The 16,248-nt window shown below is 38.1% G+C and overlaps 1 long non-coding RNA gene across 1 annotated transcript; it reads right to left on the bottom strand.

Annotated features, from left to right (window-relative positions):
• Positions 1-9,346: 9,346 nt before the first annotated feature.
• LOC148802744 (uncharacterized) lies at positions 9,347-14,592 on the bottom strand. The gene is made up of 3 exons (XR_016082843.1): positions 14,533-14,592; positions 14,206-14,448; positions 9,347-10,032 (listed from the first exon to the last, which is right to left on the bottom strand). It is a non-coding gene; the product is annotated as an uncharacterized LOC148802744 (long non-coding RNA).
• Between the last annotated feature and the right edge of the window lie 1,656 nt (positions 14,593-16,248).

The raw sequence follows: 16,248 nt of genomic DNA, 5'->3' as shown, positions 1-16,248 counted from the left end.
GTGGCTTAAGATGCTAAGTGGTTAGCGTTTAAACATGGGTCTAAACTGTGTTAGCCGCATTTTTAATATTGGAGTTGTGCAAGCATCCATTTATATATATCAACATGTATCAGCTCATATGGTCAGTATACACAATGATACAACACCGTATCGTATTGATACACCAGACTGGCACGATACAATGCCAGTCCTAGCATATCCAATATCGTTCAGTAATGATACCAATTATAATGTTATTTCAATATATGTGAATTGTATACATGGTTGAAAATTGTGTCATTGTGAGTCCCTAATGAGTTCAGATTTTGTTAGGGCAATGCTCATTCGAAGGTAGGGAAAGGAAGGGAAAGATAAGAAAACCATATATAATTTGTAAAGGTTTCCCTACCTTTCCTTTCCCTACTTTTTCCTTCAAACTAAACATAGTGTAAATGAATGCTTGTTGATAGGGGTGTTCACATTAAATGTCAAATCGACCCAACCTGAGTTGGTCAGTTTTTCAAAACTACAGGTTGGTTTCGGTTTGTATAAAATAATAAACTGATAATTCGGTTCGTTTTTGGTTTTCATGTATGAAAACCAAAACTGAACCGATCCTATATGCTTAAGTAATTATTAATTAGTCCCCTACCTTATACGTTAAATGTTGATATATTTTATTTATGTTTTGTTTGAACTTTGAAAAAAAAATTGGTTATTTATGATAAAAACTAAAAACATAAAATCAATACAAATATAATACAATGGTACAATATTTAATTCAGTTTTGTATAAATTTAATCGATCTAAACATGTATTTTGATTTTGCATAAAAACTAAAGAGAAATAAACTTAAAAATAAATAGTTATTTTAGTTTAAAATATATATAAAAACCGATAAGCCAACCCAACCCGACCTTCATGTTTTGGTCGGTTTTCCTTCAAGGTTAGTCGATTTCGATTTAGTCAATAAGTAAACCGACTAGGTTGGGTCGGTTGAAGAAAATGATTCAAACTGACCCGATCCAACCCGTGAACACCCCTACTTGTTGATACTATGGGTGTAACTTGAGTAGGCTTTAAAGCTTAAAGCCCAATGCAGTGTAAAATGCTAATTTGGGCCAACCCGAGTTGCACTCCCTACCTACTAACCAGGTCTGATTCACTAATTCTTACTTAGGGGTGGCAATTTTCTCCATCCCTAACGGGTACCTGGGCTCCCTGACCCGAAGGGGTCGGGTATGGGAGATACTTTGGTGGGGTTGGGGTCAAAGATGGGGCTATCCTTGAATCTCCGATTGGGTTCGGGACAGGGATGGGGAATGCAATCCCTGCCCCACCCCGGCTCCGATTAATATATATATATATATATATATATATATAATATAATATATTATTTATATTATAATATTATAATATTATATATTATATATTATATATTATTCATTTTTTAAAGATTAAAACTTAAAAAACACTCGACACTTCGAGTCGTCTACAAATAGAGAACTCTAAAGTTTGAACCCGACTCTTCTTCTTCCATCATCTTCATTGCTGACTCGCCGACCGCCGTTGTTGTTGCCAGTCACTCGTTGGACATCGAATGTCATCGGATGCCTATCGTCACTGACTACCCACTCGACAGAGGACATAGACACTCAAAGAAGAAAGAATTGAAAACTAAAAACTCAGTTCTTCAATCTTCCTTCGTCTATCGTCATCGACTGCCATCGTCGTCGCCTGCCGGACTCTCTTGTTGCCGACCTCAACTCACAACAGTCCTCTCTTTCTCTTTCTCTCTCTCAGTCTCGGGGATTCGGGTCTTCGACGGGGAGGAATTCCCCGTCGAGGTCGGGGATGGAGGAGGATTCCTTTCCTCAATGGGGATGGGGTGATTTTGGGGTCAGGGTTAGGGATGGGGAATATAATCCCCGCCCCGAACCTGCCCCGTTGCCATTCATATTCATACTTACACGTAAAAATTATGTTTATATATCATTCAATAACATATTAGGAATATCTCTCATACATTTATATTAAATCATAGGGAGATGTTCCCATGTGTGAATGTTAAAATGGATGAATGGGAAAAATAAAAAGGATAGGATTATGAATGAAATAGTCACTAATAACCTAGGGAATAATTCCAATAGGTGATAAAGTGAGAAAATAGACTAGAATGATTTAGGCAAATGCATAGAAGATCACCAACTGCATCAGTTATAAGTGATTTGTTTGTTACACATTGAAGAGGTTAGAAGAACTCTAGGTAGACCTTAAAAGTATGGATAGAAATAATTAAAAAATGATTTGAGCACTAATAATTTAACGGTAGATATGGCATTGAATAGAATAGATTGGAAAAAGCAGGGTTCATGTAATCGATTCCATATAGTTGGGTTAATGCATGGATGATGATGATGTTTCCAATGTGCAATGGGACTCCCATGTTTCTATAGTTTATAGAGAGCTTTTGCTTACGGGGAATGCCGCATTGCATTTCTATGATCCTACCAACCATTGGTTCTATTTCATCCTAAAACCATTTTTTGACCAAAAACCCTTTATTTGGTTAGCGATTCATTGACTTGGGTGATCAAACCATTGACCTGTCAACCCAGACAATGGTTTATTTATTTTATTATTATTTTTTAAGAAAAAATCTATTGTGCAGAAAAGATATGGTATGGGAAGAGTTTTGACCAATCAAAACCTACCCTTGAATTTTGATAAATAACTGATTAATTAATTTCAATTGAGTATAAGAAAATTTTCAGATATCATATTTTTTCCATATCATAATCGGAACTTTTTTTTAAATCAAAACGTGACAGACGATTGGATCGTTTGACCCGAGGACCGTACAGTTAAGTTTTTAAAACCTTTTTATCAAGTTTTAAATTTGTTTATTTACAAAAAAAAAATGTAGATCCAATAGGGTCCAGGGTTTGTCGACCCAGACCCGGCCAATCATTGTTACATTGGGTAGTGAGTACCCATTTCCAAATCCGAATACGCATATAAAATTGCGACACCAGTAGTTCTCAACGAATGTTTCAATTTAGAAAAAAAATAATAATAATATGCATAAATGCATTGTCTCGTGCATGCGTTGATGAGAGGTGGCACAAAGTCAAAATGGATAGGTGCCTAGTGCTGTTACTAGCAGATCATTTGAACTCTACATTGATATCCTACTATTAAGTGGACTAGTAGTGGAGACGATGCGAGAAGCCATGCTAGCTCCCCTTTGTGTGCCAGGCCCCACAAAAATTGCCACGTGGAAGGATATGGCTTTGTTGTATTGTATCATGAAAGAATGTTTCAAAGTTAAGAAGAATGGGCCCACAGACTTGACTTTCAGATTCCAATCTTGTAGTTCTAGTGCAGCCATAGAAGATCTCACGTCTCACCCTCTTTCTTCCTACCAACTTGCTACCTAGGATTCCTCACATGCGTTTCTCATAAAAACTGGATAAAGCTAATGGGTGACCCGGGAATCAGGTTGGAAATGTCAGAAAAAACATGTGAATTAAGGCTCGTGAAAATGGAAAATGTTGTGAGGTGGCCCTTCTCACCCTCAATACGCACTACGTAGTGACTGAGAGACTCTCTCTCTCGTTCAATAATTGCTTGATGAGTGTAGGGGTGTCAATTGTACTGGATTTAGTCCAATCCGATTCAGTCTATTGTGAATCATTATAAATGGATAAGTCTAATTCAATCTAATGGATATTTTGAATCAGTTCAATTTAATGTTTAGACCATTCAATTTATTTTAATTTAAATTAGTTTTAAATAAAACCTGGTTTATTGACACCTGTAAGAACCTATCAATGAATCGGCTATTGGCTCAATCCAACCCAATTTAATATAAATTTATTATGGACGGACGATGGCCAATCTAATTCAATAAATACTTTGAACCATGGTTTTCAAAACTAAATCAAACTGGACGGTTGGATTAGAAAAACCGGGAACTGGTATGTTTTCCCCCAAAACCGGCCTCAAAACCATTGATTTTGGTCAGTGAACCGCTGAACCGGATGGTTAATCATTTGAACCATGCAAATGGTTTTGATCGTTTTTATTTTTTGTCAGAACGGGTCAAGCATTCAAACGATTGGACCGTTCGACCCGGTAACCGGACCCCTGACCAGTTTTTGTCACTAGGCCGGTTTTAAATACCATGCTTTGAACCATTAAGTTTGAACTGGTCCAATTCAATATATCTTGTTAATTGATCCAAATTGATTTCGATTTGGATGGAGTCCAATCCAAAACCGGTCTGTTGACACCCTACATGATGCCCATATCTATAGATACAAGATAGGGATTTAAGCCCACCCAAACCCAATCAACCCAATTCGATCATTAAGGTCGGATCGACTAGTTTGGTTCAATACCAAGGCGTCAAATTATCTTTTGGATCAAATGAATCTTATTAATCCTTAGTTTTTTTTTGGAGTTTTTCTTAAGGGGTGAGGACAGAAAAGGGTGCACGTGAGGTCTACGGATGTTACGTGGGTTTAGTCCGGATAGACTCAACTTGGCCTGGATCTTTCACACTTAGGGTTGGCCTTGCAGTTTGTGTCAGATTGTTTTTTTGACTATATACTGTTTTCCAGAGTTGAGTTACAGGATGATTGGCATTGCTGTCTTTTATCATTATGGCTCAGTTTTGGAAGGAGAAAAAAATATAAATATAAATATCTATAGTATAAATATATACAAAATAATAAAAAATATAAGGTTTTACTCTATATGAAAATACAAATATGTACAATATATTTATATATAAAATACAAGGTTTTGCATTTTATATATTTGTATTTATATTTTTTTTTTCAAACCAAGTTTATATTTAAAACAACTTAAATGCACATCAGCATTTTAGTATAAATGGACAAGAAATTTGTTAGTTGATGTCTGTTCAAAATTTTCCCGAGGGGAGGGATGGGGGGCATTGAAGTGTTAAAATCGGAACTATTTTTCTCTGTTATAACATCTTAATGGCAACAAAATTTTCTGATAACAAAAGCATATAATTGTAATGGTCATTGGGAATTAAAACTTCATTGATCAACTTTATCCCTCTCAAAATTCGAAAAAAGAACGTCTCCTAACTAGTAGAATGGGCAAAATAGAGGATGTATCCGTAATCCTATGTCCTAGGAGAATTACTCAGCCCTCAAGCTAAAAGGAAAATTTGACAAAGTTGTCACAAGGGACAATTTTGCCGTGCCATCACCACGCCCACAGGCCGCCATCTGAGTGTCCATCTGTGTGTCTTGGGTGGGACATTGCATGTATTTTGTATGGGGGATTGCCAATGGCATTATTGTAATTCTGTAGTATGACTTTTCATCTTTTTGATGTTTCCTATTGTCACTCCCCCAAAACCTTAACGTACTCTTTGAGGGGAGGTAGGTAGTCGAGTGAGTTCATAAGCGTGTAAAGGTTAAGCACGAGATCCCCTTGACACTGAACTGTGTGCTTGTGCTTGCCGCCTATTAATGCAATACAAGTAGGCTTTTGCTAATTCGTGTACCATTTTGTTGCCTTTTGTGTGTGTTTGCTTTGTTGCTTAGGCTTACTCACCCCATCCGAGTGCCGCACGGGGCCTTGCCGATTAGCCCCGTGACAGTTGGTATCAGAGTAGGAGCTCCTTATAAGCCATTTGACCCGCGACACGAGTTACAACATGAAGCACAACAGGGACATCGTGGAGGAGATCGAGCATGGACTCTCCACAACCCATGAGGCCGATGATGCGCCCGCCGACGACATCAGCAAGGACAAGGCACCGAAGCCCAACAAACGAGAGAAATCTTCCAACAAGCATGCAACCATTGACTTGCGCATGCTGCGTTGTGAAGCCACCGTAGGTGAGATGTGAGACTCGATAGACGAGATGCATCAAAATATGGAAACCATGGATAGTACACTGGTCGAGATGGAAGGTCGCCTGAGTGGAGTCGTGGACGAGGTCCGTGACATAATCAATGGCACGCTCAAGGAAATTTGCAGCAATGCGCGCCAACAAGAAGCAAGCTCCTCCAACTTGCAAGTCCAAGACAGGCTTAACAGTTTTGAAGCCCAGCTTGATGAGATGAAGAAAGAGTGGGCAACGTGGAGAAGAACCATCTCCACATCAATGGCTGTTCAAGCCCAACTAGATGAAATGAGAACGGAGTGGGCCTCAATGAAGGCAGCCGCATGTGCCTCCTCCGACACCCAAGCTCAACTAGAGGAACTCAAAGCTAAATGTGCAATCCTGAAGAGGGCCGTCTCCAATCCAGCCAGCACTTCATTTGCACATACTCCCTCCAACATCAAGATTAGGGAGCCAACTCCTTATTCGGGCACCCACAATGCACGAGAGCTTGACAACTTCATGTGGCAAATGGAGCAGTACCTTGCCACCGCCAATGTGATTGATGAAATGACTCAGGTGCATACTGCTACTATGTATTTGACTGATGTCGCTATGTTGTGGTGGCGCAAAAGGTGTGTTGACATGGAATGTGGTACGTGTGTTATCCGTATCTGGGCTGACTTTAAACGAGAGCTGAAGAGACAATTCTACCCAGAGAACGTAGAGTACCTCACTCGTCGCAAGATGAAGACTCTCAAGTACGGCGACTCCCTCCATGAATATGTCAAAGAGTTTTCAGCCCTCACATTGGAAGTCACCGATATGTCAGACAAGGACTTATTGTTCAACTTCATGGATGGCCTAAAGCCTTGGGCCGGGCTCGAGCTCCAACAACGCAATGTTCAGGACCTTGCCACCACCATGGTTGTGGCCGAACAACTTAGTGAACGGAGACTGTCGGATGATGAAGGAAGCAGACCAGCCAGCCCGCGTACCACACATTTGAGTGGGGGAGATAGACAACCGAGTCCCCCAAAGGAGAAGCAACACTTCAACCACAGACCAGTCGAGCGCCACAAAGGGAAGCAGCCACAAGGAAGTCAAAGCTACTACAACAGCAGATATCAAGGAAGACCCAGCCGTCCTCCTACTTGCTACATTTGTGAGGAGGAGCACTTGACCAGGAATTGCCCAAAGCGAGCAAAGCTGAATGCCCTCATTGCCAAGCTAAGTGATGATGAGCAGAGTGATGGGGAATGGAGTACCCATAGGCCAAGAGTGGGCGCCCTCCAACTTTTCAATGCCATGATGAAGAAAGGGGCTACTTCCAAACAGCCCGCCTCAGTTAAGAGAGGACTGAGGTATGTTGATGTAATCCTTGGCGGGAGGCCAACCAGGGCCCTAGTTGACACGGGGGCCACTCACAACTTCATATCCATTGCAGTGGCCAAGAGACTTAATTTGGTCGTATCCAAAGAGTCCGGCTGGCTTAAAGCAGTTAACACAGGTGCCACACCTACTAAAGGCATGGCTTGCCGAGTAAGACTACAACTCGGTACCTGGGATGGAGAGACTGACTTCTCCGTCGTTCACATAGATGATGTTGATGTTGTCCTTGGAATGGACTTCATGATACAGGCGAAAGCGGCACCGACGCCTCACCTTGACACCCTGATGATCTTGGACGAGTAGTCACTTTGCATGGTCAACATGATCGCCACAGCCAGCACCAAGAAGAAGCAAGTCTCGGCCTTGCAACTCCAACACCAATCTCAACCTTTGGTGGCTAAGAGATCTACAGCCACCACCATTGCAAGCAGAAGTGATCACAGCAGCTCTAGGAAGAAGTCAACGCCAGCATTAGTGCCAACGCCACCACAACACCAACAATAGCAGCGGAAGCCACCCTTGCAGCAGAAGCCACACATGCCCACAACTGGTGGGCCTAAGAGAAGCCCCAAGGCCAACTTCAACTATAACCGTACCCACTACCTTAATCATCGGGGAGAGCGAGTGTCACCCAAACAATATAGGAACCACATTATCACCCTTCCTCAAGCCGAACCACGTAGTAGAACGGTGAGTAGCCATCCTTGGGCAAAAATGCAAGGGAACCAATACCCGAAAAATCCAAATCATCATTTTGACCCAGCCTTGGCCACCAATTGTCCTACCACCATCGGGGAACACCCAAAATCCTACCTTGAAGCAGCCCGGTAGGGACTTAACTTAAGGACTAGCCATGGGTTTTTCCCACCATCAAGAACATCTAGAAGCCATCTACCCAACCACCTATCTGGGCCTTGGAAGAAACCCTATCCGTGGAGCAGTTGAAGATCCTTCCTTCACCAACAAGAAGTTCAAGTCACAAGTAGAAGCTGGTCTTCGAGGATGAAGACGGAATTGAGTGGAGGAGAATGTCACAAGGGACAATTTTTCCATGCCTTCAAGTGTCATCACCACGCCCACAGGCTGCCATCCGAGTGTCCATCTGTGTGTCTTGCTTGGGTGGGACATTGCATGTATTTTGTATAGGGGATTTCCAATGGCATTATTGTAATTCCGTAGTATGACTTTTCATCTTTTTGATGTTTCCTTTTGTCACTCCCCCAAAAGCTTAACGTACTCTTTGAGGGGAGGTAGGTAGTCGAGTGAGTTCATAAGCGTGTAAAGGTTAAGCACGAGATCCCCTCGACACTGAACTGTGTGCTTGTGCTTGCCGCCTATTAATGCAATACAAGTAGCCTTTTGCTAATTCGTGTGCCATTTTGTTGCCTTTTGTGTGTGTTTGCTTTGTTGCTTAGGCTTACTCGCCCCATCCGAGTGCCACACGGGGCCTCGCCAATTAGCCTCGTGACAAAGTGGCTATGAGGCCAACAATAATGTTTTATAGAGAAGAGTGTTGAATAGTAAAAGAAACATGTTTAAAAAAGGAGAGTGGTAGAGTTGCAAATGTTTAGATGGATGAGTGGAAAGACATAAAGGATAATATGGGAGATGGTCTTCTTTATTTTTATTGGCTATAATGAAGGACCAAATAAATGCAGAGGTGAACGGATGAAATCTTGGTGTACCAAACCTGCATACAAGGAGAAAAAGAGTAGTTGCACAATATAGGATCCGAGACACCTATCTCTCAGACAAAATGCAAGAGATAACTGTCAAATCTGGATGGAGCCGAGATTTGGAGGTTGCTTGACCTTTCAAGTTATCTTTGATTTTTGCACACTCTGCTATCTTTGTGATAGCCATATATATAGGTTTTTCCCCAACGTTCACTTCCTTGTTTTGAGGAAGGAGCGCAACCGACTTGAACGTTTGGAGGGAAGACCAAGTCAAGGCCTCTCCAGATTGAGACAGATGTCTCATATTGACCAAGGATCTATCCACATGATCATCTAGTTTAGACTAGGTCAAATGGATATCCATTGACCCAATAAGAGCTGGAATTTAGATCCAGAATAATCTAACAATATTGGTATCTCCATGCATAGAAACATTTTTAAATAAACAATCAAATAAATTTATTTTTATACAAAATAAACAAATAAGTAATAATTTAAAATGAATGATTGTGTGTGAGAGTGTTGCATGGAGATAACCATAAAATAATCATCTTCCATCAACATGTGGCTTGTCACATGGCCATTGGATATTCCAACATGTTGAGGATTAAACGAGGGTCTATGGCCACTCTACCATCATCTCCCACTTGGCCAGTTAGGCTCGAGATGAATAAGTGCCAACCAACCCCATTGCTTTAACGTGCCTTACATAATTTATAATTGCAATGGGTTTAGTCAAAGGATCGACAATCATATCTTTTGTAGGCACATATTCTACCAGGATCTCGTTCCATTGGTAGACATCATATAAATATTGGTAATGAAGATCTATGTGTTTCCCTTTAGGGCCGACCTCACCATTTTTAATTGTCTTAATAGCAACATGGTTGTCATTGAATATTTTCACAGCTCGTATTGGCACATCAGGAATTCAGAATTCTTCCAAGAATCTCCTAATCCAAACTGCTTCAGATGCCATAAAGCTACAAGAGATAAACTCAGCTTCCATGGTGAATTTAGCTACACAACTTTGTTTCTTGCTTGTCCATGAGACAACACCTCCTCCTAAGAGGCATAATTACTCGGTTGTGGATTTTCTATCATCCGAGTCACCTACAAAATCAGCATCACAATAATCCAGTAACTCTAAATCATTTGCACGATAGGTTAATTTGAAGTATTTTGTTAACTACAAATATCTAAATATTCTTTTAACAGTCTTCCAATCTATTTTACCTAGGTTACTTTGGTATCTACTAATAAGACTTGCAACATATGAGATATCTGGTCTTGTGCAAAGCATGGCATACATCAGGGTACCAATAGCTTGAGCATAGGGTCTATACTTCATTTTCTCTATTTCTTCATCATTAGTGGGAGCCATATCCCTACTTAATTTGGTTCCTTTACAAATTGGAGTTTCAACTCCATTACAATCATTCATATTAAATTTCCTTAGGATTTTCTCCAAGTAATGCTCTTGTGAAAGAGTTAAGGTTTTAGTGTTCCTATCTCTTTCTATTTTAATTCCAAGTACATAATCTACATCACCCATGTATTTCATTTCAAAGTTGGTTTTTAATCAATCTTTAGTTTCATTAATCATAGACACATCATTTCCAGTAATAAGAATATAATCTACATAAAATGAAAGAACAGCAAAACTGCTCCCACTATTCAAAGAGTAAGCACAATGATCAAACGGATTAGGTATAAATCTAAGTTTAGAGATTGCTTCATGGAAGGTATGGTACCACATCCTAGATGACTATTTTAAACCATACAATGATTTCTTTAATTTATACACTTTATTTTCTTGTCCCTCTATTACATAACCTTTGGGTTGAGTCATGTATATTTCTTCATTCAACTTTGTATTGAGGAAATTAGTTTTAACATCTAATTGGCACAACTCTAAGTCCAAAAAGGCAACCAAGGACATTAGGATTCTAATAGAGGTAAACTTGGCAACTAGAGAGTAAGTCTCCTCATAATCAATCCCTTCTACTTGGGTGTATCTTTTTGCTACTAATCTTGCCTTATATTTTTCTATAAACCCATCAGCATTGAGTTATCTCTTTAATATCCATTTACACTCTATAGGTTTCTTATTCTTGGGTAAATCAACTAATTCCCAAACTTGGTTTTTATTTATTGAGTCTAACTCTTCTTCTATGGCTTCACACCACTTTTCTTTATCAGGTGCATCCATAGCATCTTCAAAATCAATTGAATCATCAAGAGACTCTTCATTCAAGTAGGTATAATAATCTTTTAATCTTGATGAAGGGAATCTTTCTCTTTGAATTCTACCTAAGGTGTCATTATTAGGTGAAACCTGTTTATTAGGTGTAGTCTCAACTTCTATAATTTCTTTATTTATTTCAAATAAGCTAGGTAATTATTTATTATCCTCAATTTGATCATCTAGAAAAACAACATCCCTGCTTTCTATTAATTCAGTTGTTCCATAAGATTTATGGTTAACAAATCTATACCCTTTGTTATTATCACTATACCCTATAAAGGTACACCTTAGACTCTTTTATCTAACTTACTTCTTTGCTGATTTGGAACTCTTACATAGGCACTAGCCCCCCAAATTTTGATGTTAGTCAAGTCTGGTTTTCTACCAGTCCACATTTCATGGGTTGTTAAACTATTAACTTTAGATGGAACCTTATTTAAAATATATACAGCAGTACTTAAGGCTTCCCCCAAAAGTGTGTTCCTAGACAAGAGTGAGATAACATTGATCTCACCATATCCAACATAGTCCTATTTTTCCATTCAGCAACTCCATTTTATTGTGGCGGGAAGGACATTGTTAATTGGTGTATGATTCTATTTTGTGTACAAAAGTTAGTAAATAGGTTAGAGATATATTCTCCACCTCTATCACTCCTAAGAGTTTTTATTTTTCTACCCAATTGATTTTCTACAAGTGTTTTATATTCTTTAACTTTCTCTAACATTTGTGATTTCCTTTTAATCAGATACACAAAGTCAAATATGGAGAAATCATCTATAAAAGTTACAAAACATTCCATACCCCTATGTATTTTTACGTTCAAAGGGCCACAAACATCAGAGTGTATTGTAGCCAATAATTCCTCTGATTTCTTTCCTTTCTTAAAAGGGGGTCTAGTCATTTTTCCACTAAGGCATGGTTCACAATAATTGAAATTCATTTCTATTTTGGGAATTAAGTCATTGGAGCTCATTCTCATCATTTTATCTTTGTTTATGTGACAAAGTCTCATGTGCCATATGTATGCATTTTCATTCACATGATAAGCACAATCATAACTAGAAAGAGCATCAACTTTATTAATAGTCAAATGATACAATCCATCACACTTATTCCCAAACATTAAAACTCTACCATGCTTTCCTATGGTCACTTTTCCTCCCCTAAAATGTACATCAAAACCCTTATCATCTAACAAAGGTATAGACAATAAATTTCTCCTAAAATTAGGTGCATACAATACATCATTAAGGATTAAATTTGTGTTCTCATTTATGGGGATCTTCACTTTTCTGGTTCCAAGTATATCAGTGTAGGTGTTGTTTCCCATAAAAAAACTGTGTTCTTCTGTTTTCATTTCCTTCAGTTCCATGAACATCTCTTTTGTTTTGCAAATATGCTTAGAGGAACCAGAATCTATGCACCAATCAGAAAAATCAAAATCAGTAAAGTAGGATTCAGAGATTACATAGACTATGTCTTTCTTTTCAGTTTTTCCTTTTTCATTATTTGATTTATTCTTCTTGCATTCAAGGCAATTATATTTTGCATAGCCTTGTCTTCTACAATTAAAGCAATGTTTACCCTTAGTCTTCTTGAATCCTTTTGATAATTTAAATTTCTTCCCATTATTATTTTTGAAAAACTTGCCCTTAGGTTTTTCAGCCATTTGGGAAGTTTCAGTTGGTTTGGGAGTAACCATTAAGGATGAAGGTTGGGATTTCTTCCTCTTCCTTTCAGCCTCTAATCCTAACAAGGTAGGTAAGTTTTTTATGCTAACTTCTCTTCCAGATAGGTTTAAAGTTGTTACTATAGAATTCCAAGAAGATGAGAGGCTTGAATTTTCTCAAGAATAGGGTTCCTAGTGGCTGCCAATTCTTTGGCAATCACATTCATTTTACTAACATGATGTACTACCCAGTCCTCTTCTCTCATTTCACAGCCATAATATTTTTCAATTAACAATTGAACATAGGTTTAAGTTATTTTTTCATATGTTTCTTTAATGGCTTCAAACATATCTTTAGCATTATTATATTCTTCAAACACAACCTCTATGTCAGGCTCCATAAAAGTTAACAAACAATTTCTTACTTTCTTGTTATCCTTTTCTCATTTTTGATATTCACGAATTACAATCAAGGAATCATCATCAATAGGTTTAGCAGGAACAAATTTATCTAAAACATAATCAACATTTTCTTTAACAAGTATCCTTCTAATCCTATGTTTCCAGAGAGCATAATTGGTGACATTCAATTTCTTAGTTTTACTGAGTTCTTGGGATAAGGCAGTAGAAGGCATTGTTCAAAACAACAAGAATATTTAAAAATAAATAAAGCAAATATAGAAATCAGTTGGCTATATTTTATAAGACTGTCATTCAAGTTCGGAGGCCAAAAATAAATAAATAAAGTAAATGCAAATAAAGTACTTAGTTGTTTATGCAAAAATACTAATCGGCAGCTAAGTTATCCAGCAGATTTAATTTATCCAGCTCCCACTACTCCTTTTAATTCAACAATAGCTTTCGCATTCGACAATGATACTTCTAAGTGGTTTGGAGCCAAAAAAAATGTATCCTAAAAAAATGATAGTAAATAATTAATAAGATGTAAGAATTAACGATTGCAAAAATGAACAAAAATTGAAATGGGCGAAATTAGAAAATAAATAAAACTCTAATACCCGATTTGAGATGCTTAGGTTTGGCTCACTGGTTGAATCTGCCTTATCTAACCATATTTGTTCTGTAGTGAACGAAAAAAAGTAAAAGCCCTAAATTTATTTAGGGTTTCCTACTTCAGACTTCAGATCTGAGATAAAATTTTTGCAGTTCTTCAAGCAGCAAATTCGTATATCCTTCCGAGAAAACTCAAATAGGCGTCTCTTTCGAGCAAAAAAAATGAGGAAATTGGAACCAGGTTTGGAGTTGCCAGAGTTTCTATTCGTCTAGAGTCGCTAGAGCAAGAATAATAATAATAAGGAGCAACTGTTGGAGCTTGTCTGATATCTCAACGAAGAAGAAAGAAGACCTGAAATAGGGTTTCGGTGGAGGATGATGAAACTCTCGAGTAGTGCTTCGGTGGAGAAAAGGAGGAAACTCTCAAACTTGTTGTATTATCTCTCCTCTCCCTTTTCTGAAGCTTAAAAGATGGGGTGTTGTCCGGTGTGGCACGGCTACACTTAGAAAACTGTGTCAGTCGATGTTTGGCTTTGATACTAGTGAAGCACCGATAGATGCAAATGTGAACGGCTGAGATCTTGGTGTACCATACCTGCATACAAGGAGAAAAAGAGTAGCTGCAAAATATAGGATACGAGACACCTATCAGACAAAATGCAAGAGAGAACTGTCAAACCTAGATGGAGCCGAAATTTGGAGGTTGCTTGACCTTCCAAGTTATCTTTGATTTTTGCACACTCTGCTATCTTTGTGATAGCCATATATATAGGTATTTCCCCAACGTTCCCTTCCTTGTTTTGAGGAGGGAGTGTAATCGACTTGAACGTTTGGAGGGAAGACCAAGTCAAGGCCTCTCCAAATTGAGACAAGTGTCTCATACTGACCAAGGATCTATCCACATGATCATCCAGTCTAGACTGGGTCAAATGGATATCCATTGACCTAATAAGAGATGGAATTTGGATCCAGAATAATCCAACAATATTGGTATCTCCATGCATAAAAACATTTTCAAATAAACAATCAAATTAATTTATTTTTTTATAGAAAATAAATAAATAAGTAATAATTTAAAATGAATGATTGTGTGTGAGAGTGTTGCATGGAGATAACCATAAAATAATCATCTTCCATCAACATGTGGCTTGTCACATGGCCATTGGATATTCCAACATGTTGAGGATTAAACGAGGGCCTATGGTCACTCTACCATCATATAAAACAAGATCATTTATTGAAAATAAAGAGAGATTACATAAGAGGATATTCGAACCACAATTGTGGACTCGACCAAGACAACGAGTAAGAACATAACGTATGAGCTAAAACATTATGAGATGGCTTCTTTGGTGGAACCTAGAAGTACCTTCAATTGGAGATGAAATGAAAAAAAGTAAACCATGATAGCTTGGGCACATACTAAGAAGATCATCTACAAAAAAGCAGTAGGAAGAGACCTATTACAAATTTAAGCTACTAGAAGAGTTGGGCCCAGACAAAGAACAGATGGGCTGAAGTAGTTAATTAGAAATGCTTTTAAGGGTCCATAATTTAACAATGTATATGACAATGAGCTGAATGGAATGGTGAATCGATCAGGATTCGTGTAACCAACTCCATACAGTTTGTACAATATGCATAATTGAGTTGAGTTTTATTTAATGCTTGGAAAGAAAAGAAAGATCTACTTTCACCCTAGGAATAAGATACACTATGTTTTTCTTTTATGCCATGCATGTTTGGTTTGAAGGAAAAGGTAGAAAAACCTATATAAGGTTTGTAAAAGTTTCTATACCTTTCCTTTTTTTTCCCTACTTTTTCCTTCAAACCAAACACAACCTTGAGGAATGCCAATGGGGAAATATAGTAGGCAATCAAAATACCAATTTAAATTATGAAATCATAATCCGTTCGGGAAACATGTTCACATGAGACTTGTGAAAAAGCTAATCGACCACAAGTAAATAGAAATCATCATAAGCCTTGAACGAACTGTATATATGGGGTTGGCTTTATGAATCCTGCTTTTCCATTCCATTTTGTTCTTAATTAAGGCTTTGAATTTGAACTGGCCCGATTAAGGTTGAGTTGAAATGGAACTGTTTCTCGAACTAAAAATTCATATTGATTTTCAAACTTAGTGATATGTTAATACTATGAAATAGGGACATTTTGAAGGGTTGAACCTTGGCAGTAGGTGTGAAAACCTAGATGTTCATAATACAAAATAAATGTTTTTTTGCAATGCGTACATATTTATACTTATATATTTCCAAACTAAGCCTTAGTAAATATCAACGTATATCAATGTTTTTGAACCGTCATTGACCCAGACAATCAGCCCGTTTGACCTGAAAACCGTCTATGCAACCAGTTCCATTTCACCCTTAAC

Source organism: Nelumbo nucifera, chromosome 2, assembly GCF_055504915.1.
Source record: "Nelumbo nucifera cultivar China Antique chromosome 2, China Antique-T2T, whole genome shotgun sequence".
Lineage (NCBI taxonomy): Eukaryota > Viridiplantae > Streptophyta > Magnoliopsida > Proteales > Nelumbonaceae > Nelumbo > Nelumbo nucifera.
Note: the sequence above shows the minus strand (reverse complement) of the source record. Positions and strands in the feature narration are given on the sequence as shown.